The sequence below is a fragment of the Dipteris shenzhenensis genome, chromosome 3, assembly GCF_047967505.1.
Source record: "Dipteris shenzhenensis isolate YYH24624 ecotype China chromosome 3, Dip_SZ_1.0, whole genome shotgun sequence".
NCBI classification, from domain to species: Eukaryota; Viridiplantae; Streptophyta; class Polypodiopsida; order Gleicheniales; family Dipteridaceae; genus Dipteris; species Dipteris shenzhenensis.
The window spans coordinates 10282038-10299664 of NC_141598.1; the positions used below are offsets into that span (position 1 = coordinate 10282038).

At 43.5% G+C, this 17627-nt stretch overlaps 1 protein-coding gene across 3 annotated transcripts in view; it reads right to left on the minus strand.

Annotated features, from left to right (window-relative positions):
• LOC147903340 (Ribosomal protein L9/RNase H1) overlaps positions 1 to 12282 on the minus strand; it is a 98010-nt gene extending 85728 nt beyond the window's left edge. For 2 of the 3 annotated variants that reach the window (XM_087372723.1, XM_087372724.1), the window contains exon 1: positions 12042 to 12282. The gene's annotated coding sequence lies outside the window, so the exon portion shown is untranslated. The remainder of the gene's footprint in view (positions 1 to 12041) is intronic. The other variant, XM_087372725.1, reaches the window with a different exon arrangement.
• Positions 12283 to 17627: the final 5345 nt, after the last annotated feature.

The following is a 17627-nucleotide window of genomic DNA, read 5'->3' on the forward strand; positions in this document are numbered from 1 at the left end:
CCTCTTCGGGCGGGCAAAGAAGCCCTCTCTCACTATGAGATGCCATACACCCTATCTACAGCTCATGATGATCGCAATGATCTAAAGAAGTAAGCCGATGAAGATGCAACCATGTCTTCTCCAGCACTGCGCATATTGGATTCACCGTTGAGAGCACCAAATAGCTTGGATCCTCGAATTACAATGCCACTTTTACTGAGGCTAGCATTAGAGTCTTCCAGGCAACTGGCAAAGAGCGGTGTTGATACAGCATGGTAAGTGCAATCGCTAGCTCTCTCTCTACAGATCCTCACGCTCAGAATTTACTGCAGAAATACTCATAAGAGCTCTCTCTCTCTCTCTCTACACACTGCTAGGGTCCAAGACAACATGTCGGGCTGGACCCCCCCCCCCCCCGGTATTTTATTTCTTGAAGAGAGAATATGTTACAAGAGTTCAGCGTAGAGATGTCTGATACAAAATCCAAAACGTGAATGAATAATTACAAGAGCTTCAAGCTCATTTCAAATTGGCAACATGCCACTTGTCTAAAATCTAGACTAAGTCCTATTACATGCCACTAAGGGCCACTCTGGAGTCTTCAAAGCACTTGGTCACACGAACCACCTCCTAGATGCTTGTTAGGCTCCCATAGCGCTTAGGAAAAATAACTCTTCCTAGTACTTGCAACAATTAATTAAAGCGCACCACCATGGCACCCATTAATTGTTAGCGCTTTGCATGCAAATAACACACTGTGGACTAATTCTAGTCATGGTGGGCATCCCCACTGAATACATGTGCACACCTAACAAATATAAAAAATATATATTTATTCTCTGGTTGACCGGAGTCAACACTCTTGATCATAATTAAGGAGCTTTGACCAAGGGTCGAGGCGCCTTAATTATAGCCAAGTCTCTCCAACCGAAGTTGGCACATCTTGGGACGCATGCCAAGTCTCATTGACCGAAGTCAACACTCTCTGACCGTAGTCAGCTCTGTAGTTCTTTGATTAACCACAGTTAACCCTCTTGGTAATAAACCAAGTCTCCCTGACCGAAGTCAGGTTTACTTCACTAGAGTCGAGTATCTTTGACCGTAGTCAATCCTTTGACCATTAAAAGAACTCTTTGACCATAATTAACACATATAAAACTCTTTAATTATGATCAAATAAATGGTCAACTGTACTTTGACTTAGGATATTTACATTGTGGTGACATCCCCTCGGCTTCTATTCAGTTGACCTCAACTGAAAAGCTTCCTTGTAAACATCCAAAAGCTGTGGATGATCGGATAACATGTCTTCGTCCATCCACTTGGCATCTAATGCCGTATAATTCTTGAATTTTACAAGATACCTGTAAAACTCCTTGCCCTGAGGGCCTTTGCGTACAGTATGGTACACAATCTGCTCTGGCTGAAGGACCTCCTCCAGCTCATCCACTTTTGGTGGATCCTCTGATACTGGTTCTGTAGGCTCTGACCCTTGGAATTTCTTTAGAAGACTCACATGGAATGCATTGTGAATCCTCCAATGCTCTAGCAATCATAACCTGTATGCAACCTCATTTATTCTTTCTGTAACCCTGAAAGGGCCATAGTATCTAGGAGATAACTTTGCATACACTTTCTGTTTGCCTTTAAACTTGCGGAGCCTAGCTTTTTCAAACTTCAAAAGTACCCAATCCCCTTCCTTGAGATCTAACTGTCTCCTATGCTTATCTGCAGCTCTTTTATGTTTCTCTTGAGACCTTTCGATTGCTGTCCGGACTAGGCTGTAAGCTGTCTGGAGGTCTCTCACAAACTGATCAGCTGCAAATATTTCATCTTTGGTCCTCAATATAGGTGGCAAAATCACCTTCCCATAAATGACCTCAAAGGGGAGAGGAGAAGCTGAATGTTCAGCAAAGATCACATCTCTACTGACAATAATCTTCCCAGTATTTGGTTGATATAACCGATACCCTCTGCTCTCCTGGCTGTATCCAATGAATATGCATTTGATTGCCTTGTCATCAAGCTTATGTCTCAACTGAGATGGTACATGAACATATGCAAGAGACCCAAAAACTTTCATGTGTGAAAGTGAAGACTTCCTGCCTTTCCATGCTTCATAAGGTGTAATAGTCTTTAATGCCCGTGTAGGTGATCTATTCAGCACATAGTTGGCACACATTACTGCATCAAGCCAAAATTTATTGGGCAAAGACTTGGCCTTAAGCATGCATCTGGCCATCTCCATTGTGGACCTGTTTTTCCTTTCAGAAACAGGATTCTGCTGAGGAGTGTAAGGAGTAGTGCATGAGTGAATAATGCCCCGTGAGGATAGAAATGCATCAAACTCCTTTGACATATACTCACCCCCCCTATCTGTGTTGAGGGTGACAAGCTTATTTCCTGATTCATTCTCAACCATATGCAGCCATCTCTGAAAGCATAAGAAAACTTCAGATTTGGCCTTTAAAGGATACACCCGGCAATACCTTGTGAAATCATCAATGAGAGTCATGAAATACTTGTATCCTCCAATGGCATTTGTCCTCATTGGGCCACAGACATCACTGTGTACTAGCTGCAATTTCCTTTGTGAGAGTTTTGGACAATTCTTTTGAAAAGGAAATCGATGCATCTTACCCAAAAGACAACCCTCACACACATGTTTGGAAACTGTGTGAGTCTGAGGTACATCATTTGCCATCTGTTGTGAATGTAGCTTTGCAAGAGCTCTATAATTGAGATGGCCCATTCTCTCATGCCAAAGATGAGTTTCAGCAAGCTGTGAATCTGAAATAGCCAATGCTTCAATAGAAAGTGCAGCTGGATGATGATCAAGGTGATAAAGCCCTTTTTGCAAAGTGCCAGTGAGAACTATGGCATTGTCATCACGAAGATCATATACTAGGCATCTGTAGCCATCAAAAATTACTCTGAAACCTGAAGTAACAATTGCTGAAATTGAAATCAAGTTGACTTCAATGCCAGGCACAAAAAGAACATTTGTCAGAGTGACAGGATGGCTGGAAATGGATGTGAGCTGCACATCTCCAATTCCTTTTACAGCATATGAAGCATTATTAGCACATGTAAAAGTCCCCCCTTGAGGTGCATCAGCTAGAGAATGAAACAACTGTCTGCAAGATGTGACATGCTTGGAAGCACCACTATCAAAGTACCAGGACTGAGCATCATTAGCAGTAAAGAGCCTTGGAGGGATCAAATGAGCAATGGACAGCCCATGCCCAATCATCCTGAAGAGCATGTGCATGTGAAGCATCTGCTGGCTCATGGGATTCAATGGCATGTGAGGCATTAACTGTCAATCCTGCTTTCTTTTTCTCCGAAGCAATGCGCTTCCTGCATTCTGAAATGTCATGTCCAGGCTTGCGACAATAGTTGCTTTTTTTTGTTCCACTCACCTTCATTCATATTCACTTCTTGTAATTGCCTTCTCAAATATGCAACACGAGCTTCATTGCGAATCTGATAGAGAGAAGCCAATTTATCCCAAGCATCCTTTGGGAGACCGGATGTGTGGAATAATGATTCTCTTGCATGATAAAGCAATGCATGAATGTGCATTTGCATCTCTTGCATCCCATCTTGACTGTTCTTGAGTTGGAAGAGCAACAGCAGGAGTGCTACAAGATGAGGCATTAGGAGGAGTACCCCCTGTAGAAGAACTAGCAGTAGAAACAACCACTGTAGCATTGGCTGGCCTCAGATCAGCCCCAGAAACAATATTCCACAAATGCTTTGCAACAAGAATATGTTTCACGAGATAAGACCACATCGGATAGTTGGTGCCATCCAACTTATCATCTTCACGAAGAACTCCAAATAAATCTTGATTGTTCCCAGACATAGCAACTGTGATACCCCGAAAAAGACCTGAAAACCCAAAAGCCTCAAGGCTATCACTGCAAAAAAAGCTGGCTGTCCCAAAAATAACAGCAAATATCTGCAAATTTCAGACCCAAATCAAAGGGCAAATGCAGATCTGACCCAAATGTGACTGTGACAGGCAATGTTCACTGCAAAAACAGCAAATTTGGCAAAAGCCCCAAATTTATTGAGGGCAAATAGGCCAAAAAGAGGGGAAATGTAGAAAGCCCCAAATTTTGCTGAAATTTTGCAAATGTGACCCAATGTCCTGCAAATCTGACTCAATATCCTGCAAAAAAAGACTCAATGTCCTGCAAATGTGACTCAATGCACTGCAATCAAGCTGTACAGACAGCTCAGGTACAACGTACGGTTGTACTGTCAGCTTAAGTACTGCTGTACGGACGTACGGTATGCCACTGAAGGTACGGAGATCTGCGTAGGACTTGTATTGCACGTAAGGTACGGATATCTCCGTAGAACTTGTACTGCAGGTACGAGTCTGTACGAGCAGCGCAAGTACGGATCGCGTGTACTGATCAGGTACCACTGAAGGTACGACGATGCAGGTACGGACATGCAATACGGCGATGCGACGAGCAAGTACGGCGACGTGCAGTACGGACGTACACGAACGTATAGTTCGGCGATGTGACGCACAGGTACGACGACGTGCAGTACGGCTACAGGTACCAGACCTTCCGTACGACTGTACGGAAGGGAATGCAGTTACACCTTTGGTTTGGGAAGCTGATGCCTGAATCTTGGACAGCAGCTGAAGAGCCTCGAACAGGATGGAAATGTGACGACTAGCAGTGCAACAGACTCCCAATGAGCAATGGGAGACTCGGGGGCTGACTTGAGCTGGAAGACAAGAGCAATACCTGCTCTGATACCACTGAAGGTACGATACGAAGAGAGAGAGAGAGAGAGTGCAGGTATAAGATGAGTCGATTGCTGAGTAGTCACGTCAAAAACTTAGATAACTTGAAAACACACAAGTACAAAGTACTTGTACCTAGACCTAGGACTAAGTGTCCTAGGTGTCACATAGGACTAAGTGTCCTATGTGGCCTAGAAGGCACTAACACTATAAGTGCCTACACTTATGTCTACAAGGCACATACCATGGCCTATAGGGCATCACTAGAACCACCAGAAGATGGCCTACAGGAGCTTCCCTATGAAGGGAGTGACTGGCACAGGATTCCCACAGAACATCTGATCGGCATCCAAAGCCCTACCCAACTCCTCCATCTTTATTCCCAGCCTCAACGCTAGGTCCTCTGATATGAAATTATCAATAGCCCTTGGATCAAATAAAATTAGCGCTTGTTGGTCTCTGACTTTGCCCCATGATAGCAGCAATTCTCGTTCTTCTGGGTTTGAAACATGACCCAGTATGTCAGGAATTCCTCCTACCATTGGCTTTTGCAATCCCCGTGGCTTCTCTACCTCTTTTCCCTTCAAAGTTGAAGGCTTTTCAGGGCACTGGGCAGCCACATGCCCCTCTTTGCCGCACTTGAAGCATTTCGCATCTCTACGGAATTCAGCTATCTGTTCAAGGGTGAATGGAGATTTGCCTTTATAAGTCTTTGAAAACTGAGTACCCCTCGGCTTCAAACGTTGAAACCCTTTCTTTTCCACCTTGGGATACTCTTTATTTTCTGATTTTGAAAAATCAATTTTCTTTCTTTCAGCACGTCCTGCATCATAGATGGATCTTGTAACGGCACAAGACTAGCTACTAAAGCTGAATGCATAAGGTCTTGAATGTTCTTTCCCCCCAAAGCATTCACTACTGCCTGGATTCTTGGACTGAGACCTGCTCTGTACTTTCTCATTTGGGTTCCTTTGGAGATCTTTTTGAAAGGTGCAACCTACAAATAAGTATCCCGAAACTTTTGGTTGTACACATCCACTGTATCTCCTGCATCCATATGCAAACTGTCCCAATCTTGAAGAACATGGTCTCTAAACTGTTTAGGCATAAACTGCTGGTAGAAGGCTTTCTTGAAGTCCTTCCACTTCTTTAGGGCTGACCCATCTGTGGTCTGTGCACTCCACCATGCACTAGTTGTTGCTGTCAAGTGCAAACTAACCATTCTTAACTTGGAGGATTCTGAAAACTTTTCTGTACCAATTGCAGCATCAAACTGCCTGATGAACTGCAATGCTTTGTCTGTATGACCATACTGTCCATTGTAGGTCATAAACTTGACAGATTTACCTCCCTCTTTGAATTCCTTGGTCTCTCTGGAAGACTTTCTCTTTCTAGACTTCTTGTGTTTCCTTCTTTTCCTTGATGGTTTATCTAATAAAGAAGAAGATACAGAAGTCGAACTCGAGGTAGACGGTGATGGACTAGGAGATCGTGATGATGCCTCGATCTCTTCCTGCTATGAGACCGTCCCCTATGAGATCTCTCTTCTCTAACTGTACACGAGAGTGTGCCTCTGGCATTGGCACGTCATATACTGCACTAGGCATAGCTTCTGCTTGAAACAAATGCTGAGCCCTTGGATCCTTTCTCAGATTTTCCATCTCTTGTATACGAGTGCGTACCATCTGCTCAAATTCTTGCTGAGTTTGTTGCACACTTCTCTGATTTGGATGCGCATCCCTATCTTGTGAATCCCACTAGATAGGTGATTGAGCCATTTTCTTACAACTCGTCTGAGATCTGCAAATTTCTCTCACACACACACACTGTGTATGCAATTGATGCACGCTGCCTTCGCTTTTTAAAGAGAAAATTTACCTCAACAAGAGGTGTCTTGCATTCACAATCTATGCCAGTACTGGCTGTCAATTCAAGGCATATACCCACACAGTTGCCAAAGCATCAACAACTACATTGCCCCTTTTCTGGCTGCTGCAGATGGCTTCAAAAAGCATCTGTTTTTCCCTCTTTTCACTGCTCAAAGGCATGCATACTCTTTTTCTGCAAATCTCTGATTTCTCTGCTTTTCTGCTGCTTTTCTGACAGTAAAAGTCTGACAGGTAGGTGAAATCTACTAGCAGAAATAGTCTCTGCAACTGTCCTTTTTTTTTTTTTGGAGAACAGTAACCAGATGAAGTAACTGACTGGTTACTCTAACCAGACTAACTGGCTCTAGTCTGGTTAGTCTGCAACTAGACTAACTGGACTGGTTACACCAACCAAACTGGTCTGGTTAGGCCAGATTAACTGGACCAAGGTTGAACTAACTAGATACTGGTTCAACTAACCAGAGTTAACTAGCTGTAGTTAACTTAACCAGGGTTTCATTAACCACGGGTCAACCAACCAGGCTTAACTGTACCAGGGTTAACTTAACCGCTGGCCTGCCAGGCTGGCTGCCATGTGTCTGCTCTCTGCACATGCTTGTGCCATGTCAGCATGCCACGTGTCACGTGGCGTCCACACGTGCGAGCTGACGTGGCAGCCAGCAGGTCCACCGACATGGACCACCAGGGCACCCATTAATTGTTAGCACTTTGCATGCAAATAACACACTGTGGACTAATTCTAGTCATGGTGGGCGTCCCCATTGAATACATGTGCACACCTAACAAATATAAAAAATATATATTTATTCTCTGGTTGACCGGAGTCAACACTCTTGATCATAATTAAGGAGCTTTGACCAAGGGTCGAGGCGCCTTAATTATAGCCAAGTCTCTCCAACCGAAGTTGGCACATCTTGGTTAACCGTGGTTAACCCTCTGGGCGCATGCCAAGTCTCGTTGACCAAAGTCAACACTCTCTGACCGTAGTCAGCTCTGTAGTTCTCTGGTTAACCGCAGTTAACCCTCTTGGTAATAAACCAAGTCTCCCTAACCGAAGTCAGGTTTACTTGACTAGATTCAAGTATCTTTAATCGTAGTCAATCCTTTGACCATTAAAAGAACTCTTTGACCATAATTAACACATATAAAACTCTTTAATTATAATCAAATAAATGGTCAACTGTACTTTGACTTAGGATATTTACATTGTGGTGACAGTACGCACGAGACCCGAATATTGTCATGGGGACGTGAATTTCATGTGTAGCTAAACCCGTGGCTACGTCCGTGGTCACTTTGGCCGAGGGGACTGGCCTAGAGGAAGCACCCACTCCCTAGAAAGTCCCTAGTCGAATTTTTAGTGCACCTACTAGGCCCAAATGCTAGGGGTTGAGGGGTCTAAAGGTTAGGCCTAAAAGAAACCAATGTTTCATTGGTATAGAGGATTAGGATTTTAATGTGAGGGGCAAACCAATATTTCATTGGTTTCGGTGGGTTAGAGCATTAATGAGGGAGCCACGTGACAGCCCCTCATGCATGCTCACCTACCCCCTCCTCTCCCTCCACGGTTTTGACGTTTCTTCTTCTTCTTGCTTTGATTCTCACGCATCCCGAGGTCTTTTTGGTCTTTTGGCATTCACCTTTGACCCTAAGGTCTCTCTGCAAGGCTTTCGTACAGCTGGACGGAAGCATTTGTTGCTTTTGTATGAAACCTTCACACTGCTGTACAGACTGATTTCCTCGCTGTACAGATTGGAGCTGCAGCCTACTGCTGTTCGGGCTGTTTTAGAGCTGGCATGCACTTCAAGGCAGGCTTTCGAAGTTGTTCAAGACCGCCTGCTTCCTTTCTTGTTGGAGATATCATAGCCAAAGAGTGTGGTGATGTGATGTGTTAGTGTGTAGTACTAGGTGTCTAGTACACTAGTTCATGTGTGTGTCATGTGAGTGCCACGTGTCATTATGGGACTTATCCCATATGCACTAGGTGCTAGTGTGTGAGTGAGTAGCTTATATAAGGCTTGTACTTCTCATGATTATGAATAAGATAGCCTTTCATTATGTTTTCATTCATGTATCATTTCCTCACACCCTAACCTTTTCTCCCGATTCGGGTTTACATTTGGAGCACCACTAGGCCTCTATTTCTGTCCTCTTGCATACGTGGAGCCTCCAAGGTCATCGACTAGCTGCTGGCCACACTTATTCAAGCCTTTCTTCAACTGCCTTGCATTTGTCAACGTTGCTAATCCATTTCAAAGCCCTAGACCAGCCTCTTCATTTGCTGGTTATCCATTTCAGCCTGCTGGCTTTGTTACCTCAGATTGAAACTATGGAGCCTCGTCCTCGTGGTGAAGACTCATCAGCACCACTCTCACCTTGGGATGAGCAGAATGACAAAGCAATGGCGCTTATTAAAGTGAAGTTGGCTAACAAACTACTTCACCAACTTGACCTCACTACTTCAGCCAAGGAGAACCTGGACAAGCTCAAGAATATTTATGCTACATCTACTGGACCTAAGCAGGAAGCTTCATCTATTGTGTTGCATGATATATTCCTCTCTGAGGAAGATGAAGCTTACTTCTATGTGTATTTGTGTTGAGTCAACTAAAGGTTCTCAGCCTTGAGATATCCTCTAAACTGAATGTATTTGGAGTCAATAAGAGGTACTCTGCCCTGGGTTACCCCCCAAAAATGAATGTATTGTCTTTTATTTTGGTTTGATGGTATTCACCACCCAATTCAAAGTAAGGGGGGGTGACGAGTGATGGTTTGCCCTTGCCGGTCGCAAGCTGACTGAGAAGTCGCTATCACACGGGAGGTGTTGGATAGTTGGACTTGCTCTTTGTAGTATCGTGGTGGAGGGGGGATCGGTCTACTCTTGCGTGTTGGGTCTCGCACTCTTTGCTCTAAAGGGGGGTGTTGTCTCGAGATATCATAGCCAAAGAGTGGTGATGTGATGTGATGTGTTAGTGTGTAGTACTAGGTGCTCTAGTACTAGTTCATGTGTGTGTCATGTGTGAGTGCCACTTGTCATTATGGGACTTATCCCATATGCACTAGGTGCTCGTGTGTGAGTGAGTAGCCTATATATGAGGCTTGTACTTCTCATGATTATGAATAAGATAGCCTTTCATCATGTTTTCATTCATGTATCATTTCCTCACACCCTAACCTTTTCTCCCGCTCTCAGTTGGACAAGCTGAAAAAAGCAGTGCTTCCAGTCCCATCATATCAACACGAAGTCCCTTCGCTTTGAAACACATCAACAGCTCCACAAAAACATGGACTAGTATTGTCCACACTGAGTGGCCATCACTAGATCACGGATCATGAGCTTGCTCTTCATGGACAACACACCAAGATGAGGGTGGCTACAGGACAAATCACCAGATGTGCCATCCAAGGTATAGCCCTCACAATGTCATAGTGTCATTCTACTTCACATGCCCCTGATTACTCCCCATGGAGTGAAGTAGAGAGTGATAGCAACAAATCTGAAAATATTCTCTATACTAGGACCCCCAATGGTATCCCAGCCAGGCTCGTGCACACTCATGACAGATCTTGAGCAGTTTACTTGAGATCTACATACAGTCTAGACCAGAAGCTAATACCATATATTCCAGTTTAAATTTCAGCATTTTAGATTATGCTACGTATCTACAGGTGTGCTAGACACCTCTAGTTCCCCTACACAGGCAGTTTTGAGCATAATGTATTACAGATTTTGGTCTCATATGCCTTTCTAGTCTGTTGCAAACATCAATAAACCTCAAAACTCTTTCAACTTTTCAGATTTTCCCCCAGAGGCCAGCAGCAGGTGGAGGCACACACCCACGCACACACTATTTCCAAAACTACAGGTGTTCCTCACAAGCTTTTTGGTATGTGGAAGTGTGTCGTCTTGTAAAGACTTCGTTTTATGGCCCACTACCTACGTTGCTATCACACTAGCTTGGTAGTCATAGCTTTACAATATTTGACTGGTTACGAGAGAGAAAGGTGGACTTGGTCATGCTAAATTCTTCATTGGTACTTGGGCCGTTGCTGCAATCAACATTGAATGCCAGCACCATTCACATTCTCAAATATCTAAACGGTAATTGTGTGTGCAGAGTGCACCCAGTTCCGAAATCCTCTACCGTATTGCTGACATTCCTACCTCAATCAGGGTTTGATCTGAATCCTGATTGGGGCAAGCAATGAATTGGGTATTTCTGTACTGGGATTTGAAAGTAAAACTGAGGGAATGTCTGATCTGTGTTGATAGGCTCAGCGAAAACATACACAAATCATGTTCAAGGTTACGTCGATGTAAGGGACGACCAAGTCCACCAAGAAGAGGACTTCAGAGGCACTGACTGCTTGTTATCACCAGGCATTGTGGGCAGTTTTTTTAGGGTTGAGAAGCTTGGATTTCTTGGGCTGATGGAATGGCCTAATGGGCTTTGAGAAGCGTGGATTTCTGGGGCTGAAAATTCAAATTCTGATGGAATGGCTACCGATCCTCCACGCCTGCATCCAACAGTCCAGAAACAAACCTCAGCAAGAAACGGATTTCAGAGGGTAGTGGGTTGCCTCTCTCACCGGGCACAATGTGCAGCTTGGTGTGGGTTGAGAAGCATGGCAGCAAATTGGAATTCTGATGCAATGGCCAGTTGGGCTTTCTGAGCTGGCAATTCAAATTCTGATGGAATGGCCAAATGAGCTTGTGTTGTGTGTGAGACAACCTTGTTCAACCTCACATTGTCTGAATGCTAGTGAACAAAAGTCTTGGTAGGAGGAAGGAGCCGGCCCAAATTCCAACGTGTATGTATTGATTGCAGAGTATATGCATCACGCTGCACAAGTGTCGTTGAAAAACGGATTCCTCCTAACCAGTCAAGTCCTGTAAAGAGGAGAGGAGGCTGGAGGACGTCGTGCATGAGGAGGTGAGGGGGGAGGGGTATGAGGTGGAGGAGCTGGAGGCAATGGTGAGGGTAGCAGGATTGTGCACGGATCACTTGACACTCACTGGTAGAATTGAGGCGTTGAGCAGCACTGGCGATTAAGGAAACCCCAGCAAATCTATCTAACAAGTTTTTCTTCTATCTCTATGACTATTCTTGCCTCGGCTACAACAGGTTCTGGCAATTAAGGAAACCCCAACAAATCCATCGAACATATTTTTCTTCTATTTCTATGACTATTCTTGCCTCGGCTACAACAGGTTCTATCTCTATGACGACAACAGGTTCTACTCTTTCCTGGCGTTGGCCTCACGTTGTCAATAACAGTCGATTCGTTTGGGATCATTTCTACACAGACCATCCTACTCAACGGGGAGACTTTGTAGAATACATTTCATGGATGAAGACATCGAGGACCGTAAATGCATGATGCTCGAGTGTATGTCTTACCTTAAGAGCTTCTACGACATCCTCCTTGTTCTGCAGACTCTGCGCTACGTTGGGAGCCGGTGGCAGCAAAAGTGGGAGGCGGAGCCGGAGCAGCAGCAATCGCCGGACGTGAGCGGGGAAGAGAAGTCTACAAAATGAGTTTTGGCTCCAAAGTCCATGTGCTAAGCCCCTTAGGCCGGTTTCATAAAGTGTAGATCTGGATGGCTAAAACCTCTCTATAACCCCCCTTAGGCCTCTTTCGTTGCCTTCCACAGCCCAAGCTATGCCTAGTTTGAGGGAAGAGGGATTTTAGTGTTGGGCCCTTGTTCGTGTCGAGGATTTTAGTGTTACTCCGCCACCCCTTTTAACACTGGACTCTCCAAATGATTGGTGAGGAAACTTCTCTCCAAATCATTGTTGGAGAAATGGCTCTCCCAACAATGTGTGGAGAAAGGAGTTTCACCAATGAGAGTTCACGCTTTGTGAATCCATGCTTTCACAAGCTTCTGGCCACCGTGGAACCAAAAAAGAAGAGCTGGCAGGTGAGTCACGCCTAAGGAAAGTAGGGCAGCCTCAATATGCCACCCAAGACAATGTCCAATGGAAGCCCACCAATCACAAGCCTACCAACACAATTCAAACCTAGGCACACCCATTTTGACTTCAAAAAGGTGTGAATCGTGCAATTAGGGGGCTTCACCTATCTGCAAGGGACGGTTGTCAAACCCCCCCTGAACCTATCCTTGTAAGTTACTTCGATACATGGTCGTCAGTCACAAAGATAATATAGCAAACGCTTTTGGATGTAAAGGAGAAAGCAAATAGTACATGGGGCTATTAAAAAATAGCTTTAGCCTGAAGGTTAAAGCTTTGTAGGATGATCTCCATAAAAGGAAGTTGTAAAGGTCCAATCCAATTTACTTTGTTCAAACAATTATACTTGCAAGTTCACAAACGAGTATCCAATTCTCCACTATAGCACCGACACCTTATGAGACTTCGTAGCTTGATCAAAACCCATCCCAAAGCCCTGATGACATGGTGTGAAAAATGTTTTTGTGGGAAAAACTAATTCCCCACATTAAATATCATAGTGTTTGGTGAAAATGTGGATTTTATGTAATTTTCAATCCCCAAATGTTTCACAAAGTCTTTTTTCCAACAAAACCATTGACCTCAAGAGCTCACTAGAATGGTTGAAAAATATGGGATTCCCCACATGCCACCTTGGCATTAAATTTACCATTTTCCACAAAACTAGCACAATGTCATAAGGCCTTAAGAAATGGAAATACACAATCCATAGAGATATTTAGATGTGCGTGTGTGTGTCCGTGCATGCACACATTATGTTCTTGCCTTGAGCCAAACCCCATGGCTAACCGATTTCTCTTGTGTGTGCATGATCCTACATCAAAACCATGTCATCAACCTCCCTCCCTCCCTCCCTCCCCCCCCCCCCACATAGGTTAGCCATGTGAGCCTTAGGTTGATAATATACAGGATGCCATCAAGAAAGTATTGTAAGTTTAAAGTAGCCAATTCATACTCGGTACCATGATGTCCATGTTATTTCAAAATAGGCCATCTACGAGCAATTTGTATGCATTGTAAGAGGGAGTGTACATGTCAGGCATTAAAAATAGCCCCATTTGAAGCAACATGTATGGATTATAAGAGAACTATATATTTGGACATTATAGATGCTTTTTGTACTAGATAGTAAGGATGTGAAGTAGTTCAAATATACATTTGGACATTATAGATACTTTTTATACTAGATAGCAAGGATGTGAAGTCTCTGTAATAAAACTAATGCTAGCAAGACGCTTGACTACTTCTCAATTGCTCATTCAAACATTTAGACATGAAAAGCTTTACCCATGTTATCCTTGCAGTTATTCCTACATTCACATCAAAGCATCAAGTAATTTACTCAATTTCAAAATAATGACTTGTAAACATGCAAGTTTTGAAGAGAACATATAAATTTAGTTCCTTTTTTTATAGGTCCTCAAGCTTATAACATTAAAGGACATAAAGGCTCATCAAAGCGCATGAATGAGCTAAAGAAAAACACAATCCCACAAAGTTATTTGAATCCTAAATATAAGGATTATTTTTTCAAAGTAACCATAGCAACGAACAAACTAGATGATAGCAATGGATTTGATTATGATGGTTTGGTTAGCATTGCAGTTATATGAGGAAAAAATCAAAGAATATAAATATGTTACTGAGGTGTTCATCCACATGCCACGTTTGCTCCACCAATTGTACTACATGTTGCTCGTACAATTGTGTCTTGGGGCAAAGATGCATCTAAGTCTCTACCAATTGTATAACATTAGGCTTTCTGCCGATTGTACACCTTAGGACATCCCAAAACGTCTCAACGTGATGGCAAATCAAGCAGCAGCTTCCCCACCTCAAGGGGAGCAGACAAGTGGATCCCCCTTAGGAATCCTAAAACTTCTTAGCGTGAGATCTTCTATGACCTCCTAGGTGACACACTAGAGGTAATGGCTCTAAGTACTCAAGCTTCTACACAACGATAGGCCTCAAGAGAGTCCATCACTCTAAACTCCTTCTACCACCCTTGTCTGGCACCCCTTGGTACTTGCCCCCTCAAACATCCCTCTGCCCCCCCTCCCATGAGCTTTTCTCCTCACCCTCGCCTCCTCTTGCACCTCTCGCATGTAATCATTCTCACCACTTACCCTCTGCCCACCTCTTCTTTGCGCCCCCCCCTCCCCTACAATGGTCCCTCCTGTTTCCTCCTTTTTCCCTCCTCACCCAAAGTCCTAGCCTCCTCTGGTGCCCAAGACTTCAAGCAGGGAAAGGCTACAATTTCTTCCCCTAAGCCTCATGCTTCTTCCTCTCACAGTCCCAGCCAAGCCCTCTTATGGTGACTGATACAACTCCTATGGAGTAGTTTGAGGTAGATGGCCCCTTTTCTCAACTTCCAAAATCAAGGTCTCTTCTAAGACCATTTTGTGCGACTTTTAGGGGCTCTAGCTATCATGTCCCAGATTTTTAGCCTCATGCTTTGAAGGTGATAGTCGTGATCCTAAAGCCCCATCAAGGAGGGACCATTGTGGCACTTGGATCCTCCACTCGTTCTCTTTGGGGTTTTAACTTCGCCTCCATGAGAGAGGAGAAGTGGACCCTGTGCTTTTTGATCTCATGAAGACGAACCACATGTTTCACATGACGGAGGAGTGGCTAGGATCCTAGGGGAGAGACTCGTGGATTTCACATGGGAACATGGCTATCTTTTAGTTAGGTTTCTCACGAGATAGATGAGGATTGTGCATACCAATACCTATGCTCCATTTGGGGATGGTGGTTTAGCTCAAGCAAGTTACACAAGGCATTACATCAGTGTGCTAGTTGGCTTGGTGTGGAGGTTGAAAAAATATGAAGAGGGGAGAGGAGAAGAGTAGAGATGAGGAGAGAGGGCTAAGCTAGAGAGCACACCACAAATGACTAACTATACACTAGATTTAGTTGGAAATGTAGAATATATACAAACCCATTTAGGGCTAGGGTTAGGGCATCTAACCCTTTCCTTTATAGCACTCTATATGTGTTAGTGCTATGCACATGTAATCACATGATTCCTTCCTCTGTGTCAAACCAAGAGCTTGTCGGTGTTTCTCAAAAAGCTCTTTACCGAGTGGTTTGGTAAAGATGTCTACAACATTCTCTTTGCTATCACAATGCTGCAGTGTGATGTCACCAAGTCACACTCTTTCTCTAATGAAGTGCTCTCTGACATCAATGTGCTTTGTCCTGGAGTGATATACTGGATTCTTGGCCAATGCTTGAGCCAATTGATTATCATAGTATATTGTTGTTGGCTTTGATTCATCAAAGTAATTTGTTTTTGACAATAGTCTTCTGAGCCATATACCCTCACATGCACCTGTAGTGAGTGCTCTATATTCTGCTTCAGTCAAAGACAAAGAAACATTTGGCTATTTGTTTGACAACCGTGATATAGCACCTTAACCAAGGAAAAATGCATATCCCTATGTCGATCTCCTGGTCTCATGATCTTCGGCATAGTCACTGTCACAGTATCCATCCAACCTTGGATGACTTCCTCTGTATTCTATTCCAAACTATCTTGTACCTCTGATGTATCTCAAGACTCTTTTGGCTGCATTCTAGTGATACTGTTTTGAATTTACCATAAACTGTGCTAGTGAACTTACTGGAATAACAAATATATTGCCGTGTGAGTCAGGTATATAAGAGATCTAATGAGCTGCCTGTAGTACCTGCCATTGACTGTAGGCTTTTTTGAATCTTTTGCAAGTTTCAAACTCTATTCCATGGGAGCGACTGTAATCTTGCAATCTGCCATATGAAACTTCTTGAGGAGACTATCAACATATTTGAGTTGACTCATGAAGGTGCTGTTTGAATCTCTCCACAACTCAATTCCAAGACAATAGTGCATAAGTCCAAGATCTTTCATGTCGAACTCTGCAGATAAGTCTTGTTTCAATTTCTCGATGAAGCTATCCTTGCTTCCGGTCACAATCAAATCATCTATGTACAAAAGTGCAATAATAATGTCTTCCCCTTGAACTTTGTAGTAGAGAGTATGATCTACATTGGACTTCATGTATCCCATATCATAAAAATAGTTGTCGATTATGTTGTACCAACTTCTGGGTGCTTGCTTTGAGCCGTAGAGACTTTTCTTGAGATGGCAAACCTGATTCTCCTTTCTTGATTCAACATAACCTACTGGTTGTTGCAAGAAGACTTCCTCATCTAGATAACCATTGAGAAATGCAGTCTTGACATCGAGCTGGTACATATTCCATCTGCTGTGAGTGTTGCTAGTGATATTAAGAACTGTATAGAACCCATCTTTGCTACTGGAACATAAGTCTCATCATATATTGACCATATTGCTGTGGAAATCCTTTTGCAACTAGTCTGGCTTTATATCTTTGAATACTGCCATCTGGATTGTACTTCACTTTGTATACCCATTTGTTTGCTATGACCTTCTTTCCTGGTGGAAGGTTGCATAATTCCTAAGTATTATTATTGTACCAAGCTTCCATTTCTTCATTCATAGCAGTTTGCCATTCTGGATTGTCTACTCCATCTTTGAAGTACATTGGCTCTTCTATAGCCATGATGGTAGTCATAAGAGCATAGTTGGTGGTTTCAACCCAAATTGCTTTCCCTTTCTAAGCATATGTCAATCTGGCTGGGGGTCTGCTTTCCCTAGTAGACCGTCGGAGTTACTGTGGTTCATCTCGCCCATTCTTTCTCTTCTTTGTCAACCTTTTTAGTAGATGACTGAATAATTGATGCGTCTATCTACTGTGTATTTGAGGTTTTCCATTCTAATTCCTCATCAAAGATTACATCTCTGGAGATAATGACCTTGCATACAACTTGTATGCTTTGCTTTCTTCACTATAGCCAACCATGATGCATTTGCGTGACTTCACATCCAATTTCCTACCACGGTCATCATGTATGTGGGCATATGCTATGCAACCAAATATGCGGAGATGCCCAATGCGTGGCTTATGTCTAGTGAATGCTTCATAAGGTGTCATACCTTGAATCGGT